The following is a 24,350-nucleotide window of genomic DNA, read 5'->3' on the forward strand; positions in this document are numbered from 1 at the left end:
TGTGCACCTCGCTCCATAATTGAAGGTGGTAAAAAAATCATGGTACAATGATGCTTTGTTTTCCATAACATTAGTATTTCACAGAAGTGAATCGGTATTACAAAATGTATATTTTTGTATGATATTACAGCATAGTAATTTAGATTAAACTAGTTATAATTTATGATGCCAAGCCAAAAAGCTATTTAAGATGCATTAAAATGCAGAACCATGACATTTGAAATTCTGATGTTCTTAATATGACAAAGGTTATTCTATGGAGTTTTGCTATAATATGAAATATTAATATTTCACAATACAGTTTTGATGAAGTACAATTTGCCTAGCTTGCATATGATAAAGAAATTAAATGCTTACCAAGGGAGTTCAGTGAGAATTAGAGCCCTGCCTGAACATCTGCTTGAAATGTTATTATCCTGTCCTACTGACAGCATCGCTCCCTCATTGTTTTTCAAGATTGACAGCTGAATATTGTACTGATTTCTGCAGCAAATATGTTTAGGTGAACTTTGTTTCATTTTTTTTTAGGAATTTAGAACATGCTTTTGATTTCCATCCTATAATTTTTTTTTTTTTTTTTTTTTTTTAATACTCTTGACATTTGTTGATGCCAGATTGAGGTCTAGTATGCTGTAGCAAAGATAGACCATTGACTTGCAACGAAATGCCAGTTGATATCTCAGTAAACAGAAATATGACTATTCTTTATTGTGTGGTCTGTATGAAAGCTGTATGGGCTTTCTTTGGGGAGAGAAATGATCAGATTGTTAATGTCAAATATAAAAGGGACTGTTTGCCTTTCTACTAAATAACATCAGACAACTTTTATTAACTACATTTTTTGAAGAGAAAAATGGGCATTTTACAGGTTTCCTTACCACACAAAACTCCGTGAGTTAAATTATTGTATTTATATTATATATTAATCTTAATAATAATAATAATTTAAAGAGTTAATATATAATATTATTATTGGTTTTAATATTCTTGTGAGTTCTTTACATACCTTATTTTGTTCCATATTTCTGAAAGAATTTTAATAAGAAATACCAGCTTTATTGTTCTCGAATTTTTACATTTTTAGATCACTGCATAAAATTAGCAAAGTTTTACAGGGGAAGTAAAAGACTATTCTAGGGAAATGCAATAGAAAATTTAAACGCTGTAGCCATGACGTTGTATTTTACTTGAATATTTTTTATATAGAAGGTGTGTTATTTGACTAAAAAAAAAAACCCAAATCATTCTGTGATTCCAAATACGTGGCAGGAAAACAGATTTTCCTCCTTTTTCCTCGAGAAAAAGTATTTCTCTGATATGTTCAACTTACATACCAGAACTCATCTCTACTTAGTACTGGCTATCCCTGGCCCAGTACAAAAAAACCTGGAATCTCTCTTTAAATGCTAATATCTCATGGCTACTAAATTTCTGTCTGAGGACCAGGAGAGGACTGCCTGTGACCATTCTTTCTCCTCAGTCCCCACACCTGGGCCTGCAGGGGCTTGGCACATCTTCTCCCTGGAGAAATCTCAGTCTGGGGAGATGTAGCACAGCTTGAACAACACAGCCAAAGCCGAGAGGCCAAGGAGTCTGGGACCGAGAGCTTTACCCAGGTTGTTATTGATGAACCAAGTCCCTTCCTATTACAGCTCAAATCTGCACCAAGTAGAGGTACACCTTAAATTCTTGCAGGTGTATCTGGTTTTACCATTAGGAAACCTGGTTATTTTGGCCAAGTAATACTTTGAATGTTGAATATAATGAGCTGCATTTTTAAAGCAAGAGTTTTAACAACCGTACAAAATCTCTCTCTGTTTGTCATGGTATTTCTTACTTTAGAAATGAAAAACTTTTTACAAATTCATGATAAAAAAATTAAACCTCTGGACAAATGTTTAGTCCCACTCTTCCTGTGACGTTTAATATCACAGTAATGCTACATTTGTTTTGCAATGAGAGCCACAGCACAGAGCCTCTCACGGAGAAGTCTGTCTCGAGGTGTGGAGCACAAAGTGACAACTCATCAGTGAAGGCAAGGCGGGATCTGTCATGCAGGGCGTGAGCATTGAGTCAGTAAACCTCATCTCTGCTACTAGACAGATTTTTACAAACAGAAGATTAGCAAGCTGCTTTCCATATTTTCTCTTTTCCTTCCATTCACCCTCATGGAGCAGAATAAGCTTGGCTGTAACTTTTATATCTTCTGCTTCTTGAGCTCATTTCGTAGATTCCATAGAGTCCTTAAGTCACCGATGACTTACCTTCCTCAAAGCTGCTCAATTATGTAGTTGTGTCAGGATTAGGCTTCCGTTCATCTGTTTGTTTTTTTACAGAGTATTTAGAGATCATTTCTTTTTCATGCCCTTTTCTTCTGGAGCAAATGGTTTAAACCAGTAGAGCAACAGTGCACTAACATAAAAAGTGTAAATTTGATCATGAAGCTTGAGCTTGGATACTTTAGGCGGTTTATATATAAAGACTTGTAAACCAGTATTTTAGGTAGTTTTTAATCTGAAAACTTGCATATTTTAATGAAACTCAGTGTGCACTTGGAGTGACATAACTGAGAAGCAGTTCCGGTGAAATTCAGAAGAGCATGAAGGTTGAAATACTGAGTATTTTGCTACATAAGCCTTTCTATAAAAAATAACTTCCAAAAGCAGAAGTGTTCATTCCTGCTCAGCATAATGTATGGTGTTCTGGAAGTGACCAGTACTTAAAAGAATATGTGATTTATATTCATAGAACAACTATTAGCCAATCAGTCAAACAAAATGGATGCAAATTTTACAGTTGGCTAAAAATCTGCACGGTATTTCCTTTTATGTTGAAGAAGTTGCTTTGCTACCTTTGCTTTATTTACCTCATTCTTCTGAAAATATCTGCAAATATTTAACAAAAGAGAGTGAGACAAAGAGAGCACACATTCATGATTTTCCAAAACTGCTGAGTATCTCCAGCTACTGATGGCTGTATCTGAAGTCCTCACCGTTTTTGAATATCACATCCTGAATAATCAGGATTCTAAAAAGCAACTATGTAACATACTTGTGTAAAATATCATTCAAGTACCAGTTTCTGCAGTTCATTTGTATGCCCTTGGAAGTTTGTTGGTAATCTCTGCAATACCTCAACTAATTTTGTATCAGAAAGGAATTCAGCTAAAAAGGCAGTTTCAGTGTAAGCTAGAAATTGCCAAGTGTAATTCTGAAATATAGAATATTAACACTTAAGTTTCATTCTCAATTCAGATTTGTTGCAAACTTTTTAGTATTTTGCTTTCTTCAAAACAGCTGATGGCATATAACTTTCTTAAGTGGCATTAATGTATTTAATAATTTATTATAAAAAGTTGTATATTTTTCTTAATAGTTATATTTTAAAAATGGCTGTCCAAGACCATCACAGCGTATGGCCATATTTAACATTTTTGACTTTTCTTAGCATAAATGGCATAAACTTCCCTATTTTTTGGAATTGTTGTAAGGCACTTTAAGAGATTACCACAGATATTCAGGAAAACAAAAACAAAACAAAACAAAACAACAACAAAAAAGAAATATTTATTTTGCCATTATGGAATTCAGAAGTTTTGCTCCTGTCAAGTCATTGACTTTCTCTTCTTCCCGATTTGGTTAAGCGTATGAGTAGAATTTGGGTTTTTTCCTCATTTCCACATTTTAAGAAAATCCAGAACACAATCCAGACTTCACTAGGTGTACTGAGATACTGAAGTAGAAAAAGGAAAAGTGGTCTTTATGCTTCAGTGTGTCCATCTCATGAACTTTAGAATTGTTACTTTAAGAATTACCCAAAATGCTCTTGTCACAGCTAAATACAAAATCCAGGTTTTGTTCTATAGAAACAGGAAATAGCAACACAAGTTTTTAAATAATCCCCTAATATACATATTATTATTGTCTTTCATTGTACATTCCCACATCATGTATTATATGGGCATACAACTTTAGATTTGTGTGGAGGATTTCATACTACTTCAAAAAATTATTTCTGCTGAATTACACTATTGTCATTGAATTGTTGTCAAGTATTGACTTTTCATACTTTAAAGTAATCTACTTTGACTTTCCTGGTGCATTTTGAACTATGAAGCAGTTAATTAGAATGCTAGCAATAGATTACAAAAGCAGCTATCAGCACCTTTTCGCTGTTCTCAGGCAGATACTTAAACCTTCAATATGTAAGTGAGTTTACAAATTATTTTTTCCCTTAACTTCTGCTTGCTTGACTTCTTTGACAAGTCAGTGGAATATAAGTGTTTAAAAAAAAAATCCTAAAACATATTGCAAATGAAAAAGTTGTAAGTTAATGCTATAGCTGGATGGTTTTTCATTAGCAGCTGACCTTCTATTGCTAGAAAAACAAAAGCCTCGGCTAGAAGACAGTTCAATAAATGAACAGGCTATATATTGATTTTTCTCCCTCTTCCCTTGTTATGCAATATGATTTCCCTTCCCGTGCAAGGGTTGCTGTCGTGCGGGATGGGGCTGGGATCATGGTGGTGGAAGCGTATGGGAATGTGTAGACTAAGGAAGGCTGTCACAGCAGTCAATAAGATCTGAGAGGTGTTGACTAATTGCCTGCTAATTACACAGTAAATTGTCTAATTAAGCTGATGGTTAATTAGGGTACGCTTGCACAGCAGTCTTGTGGAATTTTTGTCTGATGTCTGGGAAGCAGCTTGTGTAATTGGCAAACTGGAAGGGACTGGCAGAGAACATGGCTGGGAAGCACGCCGCCAGTAGATGACAGAATAAGGATGCGTTTGCACAAAGGTGGTCATGTGAACACCAAGGGGTTCGTTAGCCTTCTCCAGCTACGTGGAGCAGGCGCAACCAGAAATTCAGCTGAAAGCTATTGGAAGCTGTAAATAAAATACGGTTTAAGCATGTAATATTAGAAAAAGCAGCGACATGTGCTCTTCACCAAACTGTGCAATTTGACCGTGGTATTAACTATTATATTGTGATCTGTTTAGTGGAATCACAAAATGATTCTACTTCCCAGGATACTCTATTTGTATGTGGATGCTGAAAAAATGTAACTATTAATAAGGATGCTCACCAGCCATCATAACCATCACATGTGATATTCTGAATCCTCATGAGGCACTTTGTCCCTCCCTGGATGTAAGCAAGTATGAACAGGTCATGATGATGCTCTGAATTAAATGTGTATGTTCTGTGCATAACTATAATACAATTAATGAAAGTAGCTGGATTCCAGATCCTGACCCAAAGCCAATGGAAACTGTTGGGAGTACTAAACAGTGAGAACTTGGACAGTATAGGAGTGCAGACACCGATTCAGCAAAGCACAAATTTGCTGTGATTTAAATTTGTAATTTGGTAAAATAATGTGGTACATGTCCTTTCTTATAGTTAATTACAAATGTAAGCTTCCTGCAGAATGAGCATAGCACAATACAGGACTGGGTCTTTACATGGTGCTGAGATTTAATTTTGAGCTATGTATAAGCAAAATCAAAGAAAATATTAGCTCTTTTGTATGAGCTAAACCTGAGAAAGTATGTGTATATGTATTTATTTATTAAGAATGTTTTGATGTCACTTGAGCGAAGTCAAGCTTAATATCCACCCTCACTCTCGGAAATGTTATATTGTTTCAGAGGTCCTCAACTTTTTACATTTTAGCACTTGCTATATGTGATTCAGACAGTGTCTTCCTGGAACAGAAAGCAAAATACAGTGAATTCTAAATCTGGATTGGTGCTGAAACTGTTGATTTTTTTTTTTTTTAATTTAAACCACAAATACATTTCTTCTCCCCTAGAGATAGAATTAAAATAAAAATCAAAATTCGAGGCAGAAAATTATACTTTCTTTGAATGGACGAAGCCATTTTTATTCTGTGATCTTACTGCTTCTACCTCTCTGCACCTGAACAGTTAATAATGCCTTTATGTAGCACACTCTACATTGCGATTTTTTGTTTATGATTTTTCCTCTGGAAATAATTGTCAAAATTGTGGTACACTAAGAGCATTCTCACTGTGCTAGTCATCAAACACGGGGCTTCGAACACTAACAGGCTGATCTAGAAGGCCTTAAACCTTCTCTGAGGGGATTATAACAATACTTATAATGTTGCTCTTCTGTGTATATTTGCACAGAATAAAATGCTACGATTTTCCCTCATCAGATTCTGTGAATTGTTGCATAAAATGAAAAACGTGTAATTCATTGATTCAAGTCAAAACCACACAGAGAGGCCCTATGTACCTAATATTCTTTCAAAGAAAATATAATTTAAATTTACATTGCATATGTACATGTATGTTTTTCCACATCCATCTGCACTTGGGCAAAACTAAACCTCTTCAATTTTTCTTAGTGTTTTTTTAAGGAGTATCCCTTAAAAGTATTTGGAGAAACTATTCTTTTTGTCTCTGACAGCACATTCAGGAACAAAGCTCACTTCACCAGGCAACTGCAGGAACTGAAAGCATACGGTACAAACATCACATTTGCTTTCGTTTTCTATCATGGGGCAGCAAACGCATACATTGCTAATGCATTTTATTCTCTGCAGACAGAAAAAGGAGTTCAGAGGATAATTGTTACCTTATTATGTCCTTTAAAAGGAATTTCTGGCACATGCTATTATGATTTATGATTTAATAAATCACATAAACATAAAAAGGATGTTTCTGGTAATTCACATGGTATAGTAAATGTATGTATGTAATGCCCTATTGCAACATCAAGATCTGTTACAACAAAAAATTGTGTGGTAGTAATGCTGCTGTTAAATAGCATCAATTACTACCTTCTTTGAGAAATCATGGAGTTTTTTTTAATGTATTAATTTTTTCATATGCAGTTGTAGCTGTGTCTTATAATATATCTGGGCTCTATTGTGGAATCATTAAAAAATGGGAACATTTCCCAGATGTCCCTAACGCATTCTTTACCAAAGCCTCTTCACTGTCCATTTTCCGACCTCATGCTTAAACAATGGGGTCGGAGGAGGCTGTTGTCGACGCAGTGTCGGGGTGATGTTCTGGTTTATTGCCCGCCGTGGTTCTCTCCCCGTGCGGTTCAGGAGGGTTCCTGTTTGCCACCCTTTTATTTAATGTGTATATGAAGCCATAGAGAAGGTTTAGTAAAGTGACATTGATTGAAGTGTTTTCAATATGTCGAAACTCAGCGTTATAACTCTCGGCTGATTTAGCTTGAGCAGTTGATTGCATTATTCAGTGTTTGTGGGAGACTGGGGCATGGTTGAGAGCATGCTGAGCAAAAGTCAATCCAGACAAGATAGGAGTAATGCTGGGATCGTTAGAGGAAACATCCAGAGGCTACGGCAAGAGAATTATCAGTCCTTCCGACTGAGGGATGTAGTTCCATTCCAGGCTGTAGCTGCAACAGCAGATAAGAGCCAGGAACCTACACCCCTTCTATTTTCTGAATGCAGGCCTTGCTAAGAGTATCCCTGCTTTGTATTTCAAGATTAACCTACTGCCAGTGCATGCTATGTGAGACGGGATCTTAAATCTATCCAAATATTGTCAGTGGTGACAAACTTCACAGGTTGAACCAAGTGCCCCATAGGGGAATTAAAAACGCGCCCAGCCCATAGCGGCTGTTTTGGGCACGCTGGGCTGGTGGGAAGGAGATGCTACCAGTTCATCCCAACGCTGCTCTTGTGTTGGCTTGGAGCTCCTGTCCTGGGGTGATCTGTAACAGCCTGAGTCTCTTAACTCCTCACAAACTTGAAGGGATTGTTTTTCCTGCTTAACTTTGCAAGCATTGAGGAAAGGGTGAATACTGGGTTTCTAGTTGCTACTGCATTTTTTATTATTCTGTTTAAGTTTGTTGCTGCCAAGAGCAGTGTTCTCGGAAGGTCAGTTGATTGCTGCTATTGTGTAGGATGTATATTTTAAGACTGCCAGGAGTACCTGGAATAGGTGGTTTCACATGATGGTAATGCAGATCTCAAACACATAAATAAACAAAACCTTATTTTCCTGTATTGTGGGTATATTTAAACTCAAGTGAATTTCTCTGCTTACATTTATGGACTTTTTTGTTTGGTATCCGGAAAAGTTTTGTGCCTTTAGGGAGAGGAGGATATTGGAGTTCATGTCTGAATTTTTGGAGTATGCATTTTTGAGTATCTCATTTTTTCAATGGTTATACTGTTGTTATTTCTTATTCCAGGCTAAAAATCTGCATTTATCTTGGGTTAAAATTACATCTAGCAGCCAGAAAATTCATAAGAGTATATTATCATTTTTTTCTAGCGACAGAAAGTTTAACCTGAAAATGCAAACTTAATCCTTAGTTCACAGTAAAACTGTATGTATCCAAATACATTTGTTTACTTGAGCAACTTTTACTCTCCTATCATTTACGTTTTCTTTTCCATTCTAACAGTATGGTTGGAGAAGCCTCTAAAAGTATATGAAAGAGAGAGTAAGAATGTATTTGAGAGTAAAGTATTCAAACTATAAACCAAAGACCATCAGTATTCCAACTTCTTTCTTATGCCCCTCTCTTCAGTACTAAAAGTGATGCTTTGCCACCATAACAAAAGTTGTTCTTTGTGTTGGGAGTTGCATACCTGTAGATATATAAGCTCTGTCCTGTGATTTTTATTTCATTGCTCTTTGGGTTCATTTTTTTTTTCCTTCTTCTTGCATTCCTCTTTTAACACAATTTACAAATTAGTGCCAGAGAGTGCAAGGATTTATGAGGTTTAAATCACCAAAATATAACAGTTTCTACAGAGAGAGACTGACGGATTTCAAGCTCTGCCTAAGAATCTGCCTGACAGTGGAATTCATGCAGAGGAGCGACTTGCTTCTCTGTCAGACATCCTCCATGTGTAGCTTGCTTGAATAGTGTTCAAGGGTTCACGTTTCCACCATGCCTCTTCCTTATGTGTTTTCCTTATCTTTTCAGAAGTCTTTTGTCAGCCAGCCATTTCTGCTCTTAAATGAGCTTTTATCACGGGCAGTGGAGCATCCATACTTGTTTGTTTTTTGCCGAATGCGCTGGACCGCTTCCCGTTTCTGATGTAGATGTTGGAACACAACATCACCTGTAGTCCTGCTTTTCTGTCTATAAACCAACAGTTCACAGTGTGCTACCTGGTGTTCAAAAGCACAACATCAGTGCCCGTTTCAAAATAATGTGACTTAATAGCATAATTGAGGATGTAGTATTTGTATTCAGCATGCATGTTTACAGTGAAGTGTCTTGATATAGCTAAGCTCTCATGGACAGAAAATTAAGTGCAAGAAAGAAAAACATTTTTTCGAAGTGATGGAAATGAGAGTTGTTTATTTTAAGCGATCTTATGTAAACGCAGCTGGGGGAAGGAAAGCAAACCAGCATTTCTAGCCAATCCATGCCTGCACACATGTATCTCTTCTGGCTGGAGCTTTCCCCTTTGGTGCCATTAGCATTTTCATTTCAAAAAACGACAGTCTGCAGTGGAAGCAGTAAAAATGTTCAACCTGTGGTTTAAATTATTGATTTTTTTGAATATTGAAGCTGTATTTCAAATGGGTTTTGTTCGAGTTACTTCTGGGTAGAGGGTTCCAGAGGTAATTTGATATCTAAAAGCCTGTGTATTTCAAAGCCATTTCAGTCTTTTGAGTTCCTTCAGCTGATCAGCTGATTGAGTAAAATACCTTATTGTTTTCTGAATTGCAGGCAGTAGATAAACTGCAGCTCAAGGTTAGCACGTAGACTAGCATACAATGCTCTTGGTGATTTATTATGTGTACTCAGTGTCCAATCAACTGACAAAAATAGCTCATTTATTTTTAATGTGGTAACTTATCTTCACTTAAAAAAGAAAAAATCTTTTGAGATTCTAGTACTCACAATTTAGGTGGAAGGAGCTCTGTTTTCTGTATCGCTAGGTAATAATGTGTAATTAAAATCAGGTGAGTTCATGGTATAGAATCCAGTATGTGTTAATAAAAATTAGATGCACGTATTTTTACAAATAAATGGTGTTATATTACTACAGAACAGAATGGCTGCAGTGAGAGTGAAGTCACTTTTAAAGAACTGCAGTACAAACAGCACTCATGTTTATATATGAATAATTTTACAAAGGGCTGGGTTGTTGATGGTTGTACATGTACAATGTGTAGGAAGTTAGCCATTCTTTAACAAGGCTCAGATCTGGCAATGAAGCCATACTGGAATGCATATTTGAGTTCATGTGAACTGTGGCAATGAAATTAATTGCAGGAATGGGCCTGTTAAGAAGTGTTATTATCACTGGTGACACTAAGTATCATAGAATAATGGGATGATTCAGATTTAAAACAGACACTTTTTTTACCCTAAGGAGGCTGTGGGTTAAAGAGTACCAAAATAAAAGAATGTTTCACTAAAGTATGAATTATGCAAATTCAAAATTATGCAACTTATTTTGCAAATATGCATATATAGTCCATGTATGTTTATATAAAATTCAAATATATGAAGATAAGTCATGAAAAGATATGTGGCATAAAAAGATTATATAATGCCTGATTGGTTTCCCTCCTACAATAACTCCAGTTTCTGTGATTGTATTTTAAGAGTTTGTCAAGAAGTTTGTTGATATTCTTGGGATACTGCACTTCTGCGTTTCACATTGTAGTTTACCAAATACTGTTTAAATACCATGAGGATTAAGTTTCTGCTGTATTGTTGTGTGCACGAAAATACTTTTACCCTTGCTGTTTGTAGATGTGCAGCAAAGCTGCCTGCCCTGATCTGAACTGGCTGCACAGACCAGTGTTAACTGAGAGAAGGTTGTCTAAGACAAGCAGAGATGTAAAAAACCAGATTCCTACGGCCTCCAAAAGCAGAAACACGCAATCCATACCTGCCTATGTGCTTGCTTGGTTTGCACATTAAGTGAGCATTGACCATACTGCATACCTGGGGACACAACTTGGGGCCGAGAAGAAGGTCATGGGTGATTCCTGGTGGTGGGGCAGCATGCTGGGTCCCATGCTGGGGAGCAGCCTGTGGTCCTGGTGTACACTTGATGGCATTGTTCTCGGCGTGAGACTGCTCTGCAATCTGGCCTGTGTCAACAGCAGGTCTAGCCTGTTTCTCAGTGACGTTTTGCAGTGAGCTGTGCTTTAAACTCCACAGTTCTGTGGTAGGAAAAAGGATGGGAAGACATTCCCTGTGTCCTGTTTATCACTAATATAATTATCCCTAATCAAGGATTTCTTCTGGGGAGAAAAAACTTATTTCTCCTCGTATAACTTGGTGCATGACTTTTTATGTTTAATATCATCATCAGGCTTTAGAATCGTCGTTCCCGTTTTCAATCAATATTCTGTTGGAATAAACAGAGAACCTGGAGATCAGGCTGTCCTCTCTAGCTGAGGCCAGATTTATTCTTAGTATTCCAGTTCTGAGCATGCATAAGCCTTTTGTAGCACGTCTCAATTGGCTCTGCCACTAATAGTGCCTGAGATCGAGCCAGAGCCATCGTATACGTTCTTACACCCCTGTGGCCGTAGCAGTGGGAACAATTACCAAGATTCCCCAAATGAAAACCCTCACTGATTTGTAGCTTTTATCAACCACTTTCCTTTTGATTTCAAGGGGAACAGCTTTTGTGTCTACCCTATCTATGCGTGCCTGCTAGATCCTCTGATGAGCATATTTACTTAACTGACAGACCTGAGCAATGACTCCACGGAGTGCTGGGGTTTGGAACCTATTAGACATTTAATGAGAAAGAACATGGCCAGCTCAGATTTTTTTTCTTTTTTTTTTCTCTCAGCGGTAAACAGGAGACTCGTCTTGCTAGGAATTTCAACGTATCTTGGCTATTTTCAGTTCTTACACAGTTTAATAGAATGCATCATTTTTCCTGGGAATTAAAAAAAAAAAATAGGCAATGATTAACCTACTGCTATGAAAACTTCAGGTGAACCTGAAGGAAAACCAGACTTGAGACTGGGCTCTCTGTGTTCCTCACAAGTGTGTGGGAATCAGAGCTAGTCCTTTGGCATAAAAATTCTGCGTACACTTCAGCACTTCTCTACTTGGATTCCTGTCGGTCAGAGAAGGTAAAACATGTATAGACACTGAACGTTTATTTATTAAAAGCTCAGTCTGGAAAAGTAGAATCAACCCAACACGCTGGAAATCTCCACTTAGAGGCTCTCGAGAGGCAAAAGCCATCTCTCTCCAGGTTATGGAGACCGTGTGCGGTGCCTCTTGTGATGACCGGAGGATGAACACTGAATGCACAGCTCGGCCCTTCCTGAGCTCTGCCCACCCAGGATCTGCACTCCCAAAGCCCCTCCCAGGGATGTTGTACATGATGCCCCAAGTTCAGCCTCAGCTTTCTCACCAGAGTTGCACTGCATCCTCATCAATCATAAGATGCTGGCAGAGTTTGGTCCATGATTCAGGGGGTCAGGAAAGAACTGTTAGTCATTACAAAAATGGTGACTAAGGCAGAATGATAGTTTAATTCGGAGTAGAAGATTTGACATTCCTTGCAATTTGATTCATAGGAAAGTAACTTCAAAAGAGTTTTGTCAATTGTTTGGTTTTCGTTATTTAGTTTAAATTTATTCTGACACTGTTTCAACTACTTTTATGTCTGTGAAAATAAAATCTAACAGTTTGCTTGCAATACTCTGATGCGTGTCCACAGTCTGGTAGCCAATAAAAAACCGAAAATACTAGTTTTATTTATTGGATTTTAAAGTACACGAGACCTCTATCAAAAAAATACCAAAATCTATTTTAAAGATCCTGTTTAAAATTTAGTGCTGAGTTAAAATTGGTTTGAATCTTTTGCAAGATGTTAAAGTGCTGAGTTAAAATTCATAGGGGCTGATGTTTTCATGGTTTGTTTTCCCGCAAAATTATGTCATCCAGATCTATGTATAATCAGGCTCTGAGAATGGTAAGTGGCTCAGCCTTGCAATCCCTGCTCATGCAAAAGACTCTGGCTTCAATAGGACTTGTGCATAGGAAAAGATAAAGAGAGTATGTTCAAAACAAAATTAATGTTTAAGAGGTCAGGTTATCAAAGTAGAAGCGTTATGGATAGATTATCACTGGAATGTGAAACAAAATATTCCTGTAGATACTGAAACCGTTACACCTTCCCTGGACCCCTTTATCTATGGCTTGAAATTGTTTAGTACAAGCAGGAGAACTGATACTTTGAAAATTATAGTATTAGTTATTTAAATACCCTCCCAAATAGAACTGGTATGATTTTCTTGAATTTCTCACCCCTAAATATAGACAAATCCTAATCAGTGTTTATGGTATTTAAGCAGTCTTAATCCTAATGGAAAAAGAAAATGCTGCAGGTAGGTACAAGATGTACCTCAATATTTGCAATTCATCTCCAGCAGAAAATTTAAATATATGCTTCAAGGGAGTAATGTGATTCTCCTTGTAATTACTTAATCCAGCAATAAAAATATTTTGAATTATACATAAATTTAAATATAACTTTGGTGATCTGTAACTTCCCAATGTTGATTCTTTGTGCTAGAATTTTAACAAGTCTTTAAATAGGATTGTAGTTAAAAGATTTTTCTTGATTATTGAAGAAATCATGTTTTTCCCCTCTTAAAGGGGAGCATCTATTCTTCCCTCCTCCTAGGAGAATATAGTAGTCTTGATTTACTTATAGCAATCTGGAGGAAATTATTTTAGTGATGGTTTACAATTTACTAATGGATTTTTACAAAACAGCCCCTAGGAACAGCTAGAAATACATTGATTATATGGCTTCCCTATGAGAAAACAGTAATTAAAATTATACCACAGATTCTATCAGGACGTGTTAATATTTAATTAAGCAATACGTGAGCTTGGTGCAGGTGTCCAGAGTTGTTGACAGAAGCTTCGTTAATCCATGTAGTATTGTCTCTTAAATAAATAGTTACCTCCTTGCTTTTTTCAAGTCTGAAGTTACATGCTTAATTAGCAGACTTCAGAATTCCTGTGTTAAAGTTTTTGTTTGTTTAGTATGTGTCTATATATTGAGTGGAAAATCCTAGATGTGGGCTTTAAAGAACCTGTTTTTTGATTGTTTGCTATTTCTGTCAGGGTTTTTGTTAGAATTAGGAGATTACTTGCAGTTCTCTCCCATTTTTTATCTACAGGAGCTCAGCCTGTGTCACTGTGTGTCTTGGCTTTTAGTTTATCGCTTTTGGAATCTGCTACTATCGATGTTGCCCTACTGCCTTCTCACAGGATTTTGTTTAGCAATTAGAAAACAGTACTGGAGAAAAAACCATTGAGTTGTCTCTAATGATGATGTGTGAAAAACTGTGTTAATTTGGCTTCCTCTTAAAGTACAAGAATCCATTTGTATTCTCCTTGTAAGCATAACTCCTTTAGTGACTCTCCCAAACTTGCTGCTGCAGATGTGTCAGAATTCTTTCTTCTCTTTCCTAGGTCTTACCTATTTTTTTTTAATTGGGTCTTATCTATCTTGGTTCCTGCCTGGTTTTCTTAAACTCATACTTTTCAAACTACCTTTTCCTTCCTATTTCATGGTACCATTCAATAGTACTCATCTAGAATGAAGCCTGCTGCTCCTTTATTTGGTCAGTTAAGTACATTTCACAACAAGTTTTAATCACTGATTTGATGATATTCCCTGACAACTGAAAATGTGCTAATATTTTTAGATGTCTGTAAAAGAATTAATCTCTTAAGGGAAGCTAAGTTGTGTTTTAAATCCACTGGAGTCCCAAGGGCAAGCATTATAAACTGGACTAGTATGTTTTAATTAGGATGCACTGATTTTCCACCTTTCTGAATGTACACAGATCCTCACAAGCGATGCCACAGAAATTTCACTTTAGGATACAGACCAAAAGCTGCAATCTCTGTAGGTACTTTATTTATCCAGAGACTCCTATTTATTTATCCAGGACTTGTTTCTGTTCCCCTCAAATCATTAGTATTGCAACATTTGGCTTCCAGTGGAGTAATAGAATCCAGTCTCGTCATGTTGATCACTTGTGAATGTCTGCTCTCGGTTACTATCCAGAAATGCCTTGTCAATATGTTAGAGAACATGAGTTACAGGTACAGGTTTTTCAATAAAGCTCATTGGGTTCTTCGTCCAAGCAACACAATAATGCTTTGCTGATACAAAAATATTACTTGTAGGAGCATAAAACTGAGTTTTTACACAGTTTCAAGATGTTTTATCCTAGTACCTCAGGGATTATCTGTGCTGTTGTGAGAGAGCAATTTTTTTTACTCTAGATACTCTCAAACATCTCACTTCATATATGCTGAAGCAGTGATTTCTTAAAGATCTGTTTTCTCAGTAGATCCCAGTACAGTCCATATAGTACAGTGAAAAGTTTCAGGTGTATTCCTAGAACTGAAATTACTTAAAGTTCTAAAGATGGTCGTTCTATTTTGCTGTTTTGGATTCTGTGCTGCAAAAAAATGGCACAGTTGACCATCCACAGCTGACTTCTTCATCACTGACTGTTTTTCATGGGCTTGTCTCCTGTATGGAGCAGAACACAGTCCAGAAAAAAAAGCTGCACTGTGAAATCTCTGGTTGGTTAATTAAATTGAAAACTAGAAGCCTTCAGATAAACCAACATTTGTGCCAAGGAAAAGTCAGATGTCGTCACTGTTGTAAATTGTATCATTGGTCAAAAAGTTGTGGATAGAAAATTTCTAAAGAGCTTACTAATGGATGCTCTTTGTGTTTTCTGCCATGCTATATTCTTATTTCTAATTTTCTTTGTTAGCTAAAGAATATATTTTCTTTTTTTTTTTTTTTCCTTTTTCTAATTCTGCTACGGTTTGTATGCTATTTATTTCCAAACAATGGGAAAGCTTGCTCTTGGGGTAGAGAAATGATATTTGTTTCTAAAAATAAAACCAAACCAAAAAAACCAAACCAACCGAAAAAAACCTCCAAAAAACCTGAAAAAAATCTACTGATCAGCTTCAGATTTCTTTTTCACAGAAGTCTGGGATGTTTAAACATGATTTTCTGTTCTGTGGCCTCTCACTGAAAATGAATTAATGTCCTGAGACAATTACTGAACATTTTTCTCATCAGTCAGCTAAAGCAAACGTTCATCGATTAGGTAGCTTACTATATCAAAACACTGAGATCTGAGAATCATACAGTGCAAAAGCAGATCTAAAAGTGAATATCTGAATACAGATACAACTTTCTCTCAAGAACCGTAAGTCTGCTTCTCTCTTCTTCAATGGATATAGTTTTTGCCCACAATGTAGTTTGTTTGCAGAAATTTAATCATGTCCTACTGCTTACACCTTTATCAGAAAACTGATAAAATGTGTGCTCACACTGAACATTAGCAAGAAATTTTTCAAATGTCCTTCATTTTTTTTTTTTTTCCTTTCTCTTCTCTCCCTCCCTTGCTTAACTGTCGCTCCCTGAGAAACTGATATAAAGCTGATGAGAATTTGGATTTGATTTGAAAGCATCTTTTGTTCAAAGACTAATTTTAACCTTGTGATAAAGATTGCTTTTTGTATTCTGTTGAATGTGATATCTAGTAATTGTTTGTCAAGGCAAAGTGCTGTAGGACATAATACATTTTTAAAATGATCTTTTGTAATTACAATACAAATGTCTTTACATTCTAATATCTAGAAAACAAGCAAATATGTCAAAAATAAGAAAAAAATTACATGTTTTGAAGTGTTATGGGTTTGTATTATGATTTTTTTTAAAGAAACTGCTTGTGCAAATTGTAAACAGAGTGAAACTTCATTTTCTTGTAAAATATATAACTCGACTAGAAAAATATGTGTTTGTACGTTTGGCATAAACATTATAGTTACTCTTCCAGTTTTTTGTACTTTTACTTGTAATTTATATTGCTTTTGTCCTGTATTTTAATCTCCTGATTTATTACTAAAGGGAGCTTTAGTTTATAAAATTAGGACTTCTAGTCAAACCATCACGTATGAATTAACAAAGATTTGGGGACTGCCGTTGTTTTAAGCAAGGGCAGCAGACCATTTTTGCTTGACTTGCAATGGTGATAGGATCGTCCCGAGATTATTCTAAGGTAAAGAGAGTAAACTTTTCTTTTTTTTAAATATGCCAATCTAGTAAGATTATCTAAAGAGTTTGGGATTTTGCTGTCTTAATCATAAGTTATCAGTAATGATGGCCCACTGGATGAAAGTTGCATTAGTAGAAGTGGTGTGCTGAACAAGCAGAATGATAAATGCTTAGGTAGAAATTAAGTTCGATGTCTGTAAATTTTGAAATTTCTCATGAATTCTCATGCTTAAATTTTAAAGCACTAGTGAGGCAGTATAGAAAAACATCAAATATGTGGTAACTAAACCTCTAAACTTGTCATTTGTCTTTCACACAATATGAGTGCTTCAGCAGTTTTTCTCCAAAATCCTGATGCATTGCTTTTTCCATTATGGGGCTGCAGTCTTCTGTGCTGACTTACTGATTTGGAAAGCTAGCTTGCTTGCTGGAGCTGTAGTGTTAAATTCATTTAATAAACACAAATGGGATAGTTGCAAAAATGTTTATGAGGTAACAGTCTATTTTTTTTTTTCTTAATAGTTTGCATAACTCAGCTTATTCAGTCCAGAAATGGAATAGAATATTAAGGAAGGTTTACAAGCAAGCACTGAACTCCGGACTTTCTGGATATAAGATATGTACAGATCTGGGTACTTTCATCTTTGCAAACACAGGACAAACAGCTGTCAAAAGACAGAAAAGAATATTTTTTGAAGTGCTCTTTTCCCCTCTATAGCATACTAGATCTTGTACGTAAAAGCTGAAGTAGCGTCATTTATAAGTAACATCAAGGATCTTTTTCAAGATCTATTCTGTACTCGTGGAGGAATCGGAACACTTATGCTTTAAATCGTCAATGTGAACAATCCTGGAAGGCCGAGGAAATAATCGATTTTTAAATTCAGTTCTTATTTTGGTGAGAGAACTTGAAAAATAATTATTTTACATAATTTTTTATTATATGCTATCTGTCTTCAAGAGAAGGAAAGCAATGAAGAGGAAAGAGAGGGCTAGATCTAGACTTCATTCACAAAAGCAATGAAAAACAGGAGGTGTCTTTATGGTACTAAATTTCTCATATCTGGTGCTGGGGAGATTAGAGCAGTTTCTGCATGGTGGGATATTCTGAGATAAGTTTTTCTGTCAAGGTAGTTTCAGTTTTTTTAAAAATGCTCCTGCATTCACTGAGGAAAAGAGAAGGACAGAGCGAGGAAATGACTTTGCTGAGGTTTTGTACTCTTATAAGAAGAATAAAGTCTGGCCTATTCCCTCACTAAAATCATCTGCTAAACACAAATATTACAAATTCAACAGGCAGCATTGTGTGCAACAGGACAGTGGTTTGTGCAAGGTGCCAGTGGCTACCTCAGACCTCCTTGGGCAGAAATCTTAAGCCAATTTACCTGTCTTGCTCTGTGAACCAGTAAGCCTTGTTACACGTTGTAAAAATCCTACTCTAGCAGGTAAGGTCTTTATCAAAAGTAATCATTAATCTGCATGGTTGTACCCAATGGAATGGCTTTGTGTTTGTAGAGGTCCCTGCTGTGGATTTAGCTTCCTATTAAAAGGAGGCTGACAAGCTCAGCTGGAAAAAAATCTGAACTTGGCGAAATTCAGGAGAGCAAGTCAGCGCTTTGGGCCTCAGAAAAGGAACCCTACAGAGATGTCGCATGTCTCAGCTCTGATGAAGGAGAGGAGGTGAGGAACAACTCGGGAAGGATGTATAGGAACAGTGCTGTGTGAAGTGGTATTGGTGCTTCAGGCTTCTCTTGACTTTGTGGCTGGTTAAAACTCCAGAAGGGGTAATACAAGATACAGTCTGGCTACACAGCTGAGTCACGGAGGAGGCAAATTGTCACAAGACCTTGAGCGAGAGTTGTCAGGGAATTACGAGGACATGAGTCTGTGATGCCGTTCCTATCTATAAGGGTGTGCAAACAGCAGTGAGCCAGATTTCCAGAGTTCTTGTAACTACTGCAATATTAGGCAGAAAAGGGTGATGTCTCCTTCTCCTCCATATTTTTATATAGGTGAAATTGTACATCAAGTTCTACTGTAATTAGTGGAAACAGCAGGGAAAACTTAATCTTGATGCTTGATTAAAGCATTTAGAAAATAACCTCTAAAAACGTTTGACACATACTAGATTATGAGATCTTTACAGCCTTTTCAATACAGCTTTGAAAATCTGGGGGAAAAAAAGGTACATCATAATGTACTTAAATGCCTTCATTTTCAGCTACTGTATTTTGTTGTTCAAGTAAAGAAGGTGGTATATTGAATATACAAAAGTAGAAACTTAGATTTGGGCGCTTTTTATACATTGCAGTTTACTGTCTACTAACTTCAAATATGCTGGTTTGAGATACTTGACTAAAATTACATTAATAAGGTACTTATTTACATCTCTCTGTCATGAAGAGGCCAGTGTGGGTGCCATGGTGACATTCAGTAAGTAGTAAACCCAGGAATGTACAAATGTATACTCCACTTGGCAAGTATAATGCCCTCTCTCCCTAGAAGAAAGAAAGGTCAAATAAATTAACTTCGTTAGAAGTAGTAATCTGCTCATTGTGTTAAATCTTTTTCTCATATTAATGAAAAGAAACTGACAATGATCACTAATTCCTATCCGCTTTCAAAAGTTAAGGTTGAGAAAAGCTTAATTTGAAGTATACAGTGACTTTCATTGACTTTGGGGGCCAATGCTGCAAGGCAAGTTCTCTGTGTATTGTAGAAGCCTCTCGGCGTAAAGAAAACACATGTTAACACCTGGTATGGTGTGATTAGATGTATTTTTAAAAGCCAAAAATCTCATTCAAAACCTTAATTGTGCTGCAAATATTTACGTTGCAGAACACCTGTACTTCAGGAATGAATACTCATACAACTGCTTAACATATTAATTAAAGGTACAATTAATTAATTTAATTTCCCTATCCAATATATAAATGTATATGTGTTCTCTTAAGCAACTTTATTATTTCAAGTGTTCATCAAAATACCATTAGCTGTAATATTTTGGGAAAAATGGGGAGAAAAAAAATGTTTCAGACTCTGCAAATCAGTAGAAACACATCAGAGCTTTGATATGAAAAAGCATACCGATTTATCCTTTTGGTTCTTTTTACTATCTTTGCCTAATATAACTACATTAATTGAATAGGCATGAGGTTGTGGTATATCTCTTGGGAGACTGTTTTTATATGTTCCTGCAACTGACCTCTTTACACACTTTTCTCCAAACCATTTTTTATATATTTTTTTTTAGTTTCTAGGAAACGTGATTATGAAATAGAAAGTGAACTCAGTTAATGAAGAACTGCCTTCTTGATTCTCCTAAAACAATAACACTGAGTGAGAGGTGAATGGCTTGGTTCATTTCTATGGGTCATTAACTTCTATGCCTACAGATGACAACATTAATATTCAGAATGTGAATTATTTCTCTGCTGATTAGTTTAGGAGAAATACACAATTAATATACTTATCGCATGATCTAACACTGTGCTACACACCCTTCTGAATCCCTTGAAACTCAAAATGTCCCTTCTGCCCAAACATAAAAGCACTTCTCAGTTTAAACAACATGGTTGTGTTTTTAGAATACAAAAATCTGTGGCAATTATTAACTGCAAAAGTGGACAGTACAAAGCGAACCAAGTTTTAGAATGACTAGTAAGGCATGGGCTGATGTCTTGATTTTGCACCTTTATTTAAATATAACTGACTAAAATCTGCTGAGTGTTTGGGCTTTACCTTAAAATGTTTCAAACCTCCCAGTCCATTACACTTAAGTAGTTTAGAATTCAATGATCTGATTTCAGAGTTCAGAGATTATTAGAGCAAATGAGGCCTGATCAATGCCTTGGGTTTGGTTTGGTTTTGTTTTGCTTTTAGTGTGTTAATTAGTCAACAGGAAGAGAAATATATGTGTAATGCAAATTAACTCAGTCTCAAGTTACTAGAATACCAGAATTGTTCATAAGCAGAAAAGGGGAATCCAAAAGCAGGATATCGGCACTTTTGTCTGTGTAACACCACTTTCTTAGGTGATGTCCTGAGCTGGAGATATTTGAGGGGGTGATATGATTGTTTCTGATCTGCTCTCCTGGGGAAACAAATCATCATTTGAGGCAAAAGAAGTTCGGTAACTGAAACATTCGTGATTCACAGTTGGCCCTTGATTGCATTTGTTGTCACTGTTTGCCTTCATTTGCATTAACTCCCCCAAACCAGGTTGTTTTGCTGTTATCTAGTACTGAATACAGTTTCCCTAATCCCCAAGCCTACATTAATTTGCAAGATTTCCCCACAACAAATTAATTTTCTATGGACTATTCTGTTTACCTTTGCCAATGATTTTTTAGTCATTTTTTCCATAGCTTTGTCTTTTAGTGTGGTGAGATATAAGCTTTGTTCTCCCCTAGCTGCTCTTCATTAAAAGTCTTCTGTCCTTGGTCTTCAGAGCTTTGTGCTCTTTTTCCCAAGGACTGTTTATTGCTTCCATCGCATGGGGAGGTAAGATACTTGATTCGTTTTGGAGTTTGGGGACGTTCTCCTATTCCTGTATGTGGACCTCTACTTTCAGCTGCATGCAGGGACCAGACCACCTCATTAGTCAGGTCATCTCTCAGTAGCAGTCAGCTTTTCTTAGAATAAAAAAAATCTTTAGTTTCAAACCTTGAAGTGCTTCCTGTCAGGCTTCTTGCTCCAGTTCCATTGTGGTTTTTATGCACACAACAATTTTTGTTAACAACAAAAGGGTTGTGTGCGTAGCTGGGATAAAAGGAAGAGCTGGGGTTGGAATGATTAGTGCCAGCACTTGGCCGCACAATTCCTACAAACAGGGAAAATCAGCGTTCAATTAAACCACTGGAAGACGGTCTGTCACAAACCCCGGGGGCTGGAGCACTGCGTCTATTTCAGCTGCTCTGGCTTTACCTGCTGTTTTGGAGACAGCAGGAACAATTGGCCAGCCAGCAGAATTTCCTCTCTTAGTGAAAGAACCTGTGATACTGTGTAAAATTCACTCCTAAGACCAAAGGGCATGAAGTTGGCTAAGCCCAGCCCATAGACTCTTTGCCTAACTCTCTCCCTGTTTAGCTTTCACAGCCGTGGCAGGAGACGGAAGAGGAATATGATGGTAAGGCAAGTTCTGTGTAGGTACTTCACACTCACCTCAAAGAGACAATTTTATTTTCTGTCACTTGTGTGATTTTTATTCTGTGCGTACATAGGCAGATTCCTTGAATCACCACGTAAATTACAAATTCCATTTTGTTTCCACGAACCGTGAGCCTCCTCGTATCTGGGGCTGTCATGTGCTAACAAGAGACAGGAAAGGTGCCAGCGTGTCAGTCATTACAGGCTCTCTCCATCTAGCTTACTCAGGGCCAGGAGAAGCAAATGAGGATCGGGATCTTAAATAAGGACAGCATATCCCTCTCAGGAGGAACCAAGACAAAGCAGCCAGGTGGTAATGTCTGGATTTCAGAGCCGGGAAGCGTTTCTGGAAGCAGAAGCAGCTTGGTCAGGAAAGACAGAGTGATGCACGGCCAGAGCAGAGGGGCCCTGTGAGCCAGGGGCAGTGGGAGGCAGTGGAAGCTGCTGCTCGAAGGAGCAGCTGTCTGCTGGTGTGGGAGGTGTGGCGAAGGTCCCTGAGCACCAAGGGGGGTGTCTCAAAATCTCAAGGAAAATTCAAAAGCAAGGAAATGTAGGCAGAGAAATGTTTGTGTGTTTGCCGTTTCATGTGGCTCTGTATATCTCTCATGGTCATTAAAGTGAAGAGTGGCTGCTTTTGAGGCCGTTTGCGAAGTATGTGCATTACCTGATTCAACTTTGTGGAATCCTGGAGAGATAAATTGTCACTCAGATGTCGGCTATGACTGAGCTCTGGGAAAGCCTGAGTCAAAGCCATGGGGATTTGGCAGCAGTCGCAGGGTCTAAACAGCAGTCTCTGTTCTTAGAAGAGAGAAGAGATTGCCTGGAGACCCAAAGCAGACAGAAAAACTTCAGAGTGTTTTTGCATGGAAGCAGACTGAGTCTTTGTGAGTGTCCCACAAGAGCTATCATCTAGGCTGTAGTATCTCAGGCTTTGAATTTTTACCTGTAGTAAAATGAGAGAGACTGGAAGAAGAACAAAATGTGCACACAGTAAGATAAGAAATAGTACCACAGGTGGTTCCAAGCATTGTCTGGCATTCACACGTACACAAGGCAGCCACCAAATGGAAATCATATCACGTGCGTCTTATCGTAATTTGCACTGGACTCAAGAATAATAATTCCCACCAACAGACAGGCTGTTAGCTCATAGTTAGTTCTGTACAGCCTTAGCTAGGTAGCTTCTCACTGATTTGGAGCATGGGAAAAGGAAGCTTATGGTTGCTTGGAGCATGGTCAGAGTAATTCATATGTGTTGGCAAATGACCACGTGCACCCTGCGCTTGCAGGAGTGAGGTCAGACCACCAGCGTTTATGTCACTGACTTTGCATGTTTCCTCGTGCTGGGTGATGTGATAGCACTGGCCTGCCCGTATGAACAGCTTTCTGGGATGAAGTCAAAGCACAGGCTCCTCGAGGGCAATTTTAAAGGAGTGAAACGCTCAAGAGGAGAATGTGGAGCAAACTGATGTAAATGGTTCTTCTGCATAAACTGCAATCTGTGTAATTTGTTTTGGGAGTGAGGGGAGTATACTTTGCTGTTTGGTTTTGGTTTGCATAAATTCAGAAAATGTTCTGAATTGTTTTTTCTGAAAACATAACTGTCGAGATGGAGGTAAAGCTTTTGTGATTAAGGGAAAATATTATAATAAGAGAATCAGGGATTATTGTGATGTCCATGTTCCAGACTTAGGCCTGGAAATAGAGGAACTGGGGAAATTAATTTGTGTGATTTCTACATATGTAAATGGACAAATAATTATCTATCAGTATAAAATGTTAGTGGATATTTACTGTAAAATAATTAACTAAACTTTATAAGCAAATTAAGATTACCTCAAATTTACATACAATGTGAAGAAAAGTCCCTTTATCCTCTGTAACTGCAGCATTTGGCAGATTCAAGAATAAATAATCTTTTGTGGCAAGGGTATGCCTTATCAAACATATGCAGATCAGTGCTAATTAATGCTAATTAAGGTTTCCTGTCTATCTAGTTGGAAAAACGTCCAAATGTTATGAAATCCAGTTAGTATGCCTATTACCCTAATTGTTTTATATGGGATGGTTCTTAATTAAAATATGTAAATTGACCTTAATTGCTATATACTAATGGAGGCTCATGT

The 24,350-nt window shown here is 37.1% G+C and overlaps 1 protein-coding gene across 1 annotated transcript in view; it reads left to right on the forward strand.

The window, feature by feature from the left end:
- Positions 1 to 24,350, forward strand: part of DPYD (dihydropyrimidine dehydrogenase) — a 348,521-nt gene that overhangs the window by 182,253 nt on the left and 141,918 nt on the right. The window lies entirely within an intron of this gene.

The sequence above is a fragment of the Caloenas nicobarica genome, chromosome Z, assembly GCF_036013445.1.
Source record: "Caloenas nicobarica isolate bCalNic1 chromosome Z, bCalNic1.hap1, whole genome shotgun sequence".
NCBI classification, from domain to species: Eukaryota; Metazoa; Chordata; class Aves; order Columbiformes; family Columbidae; genus Caloenas; species Caloenas nicobarica.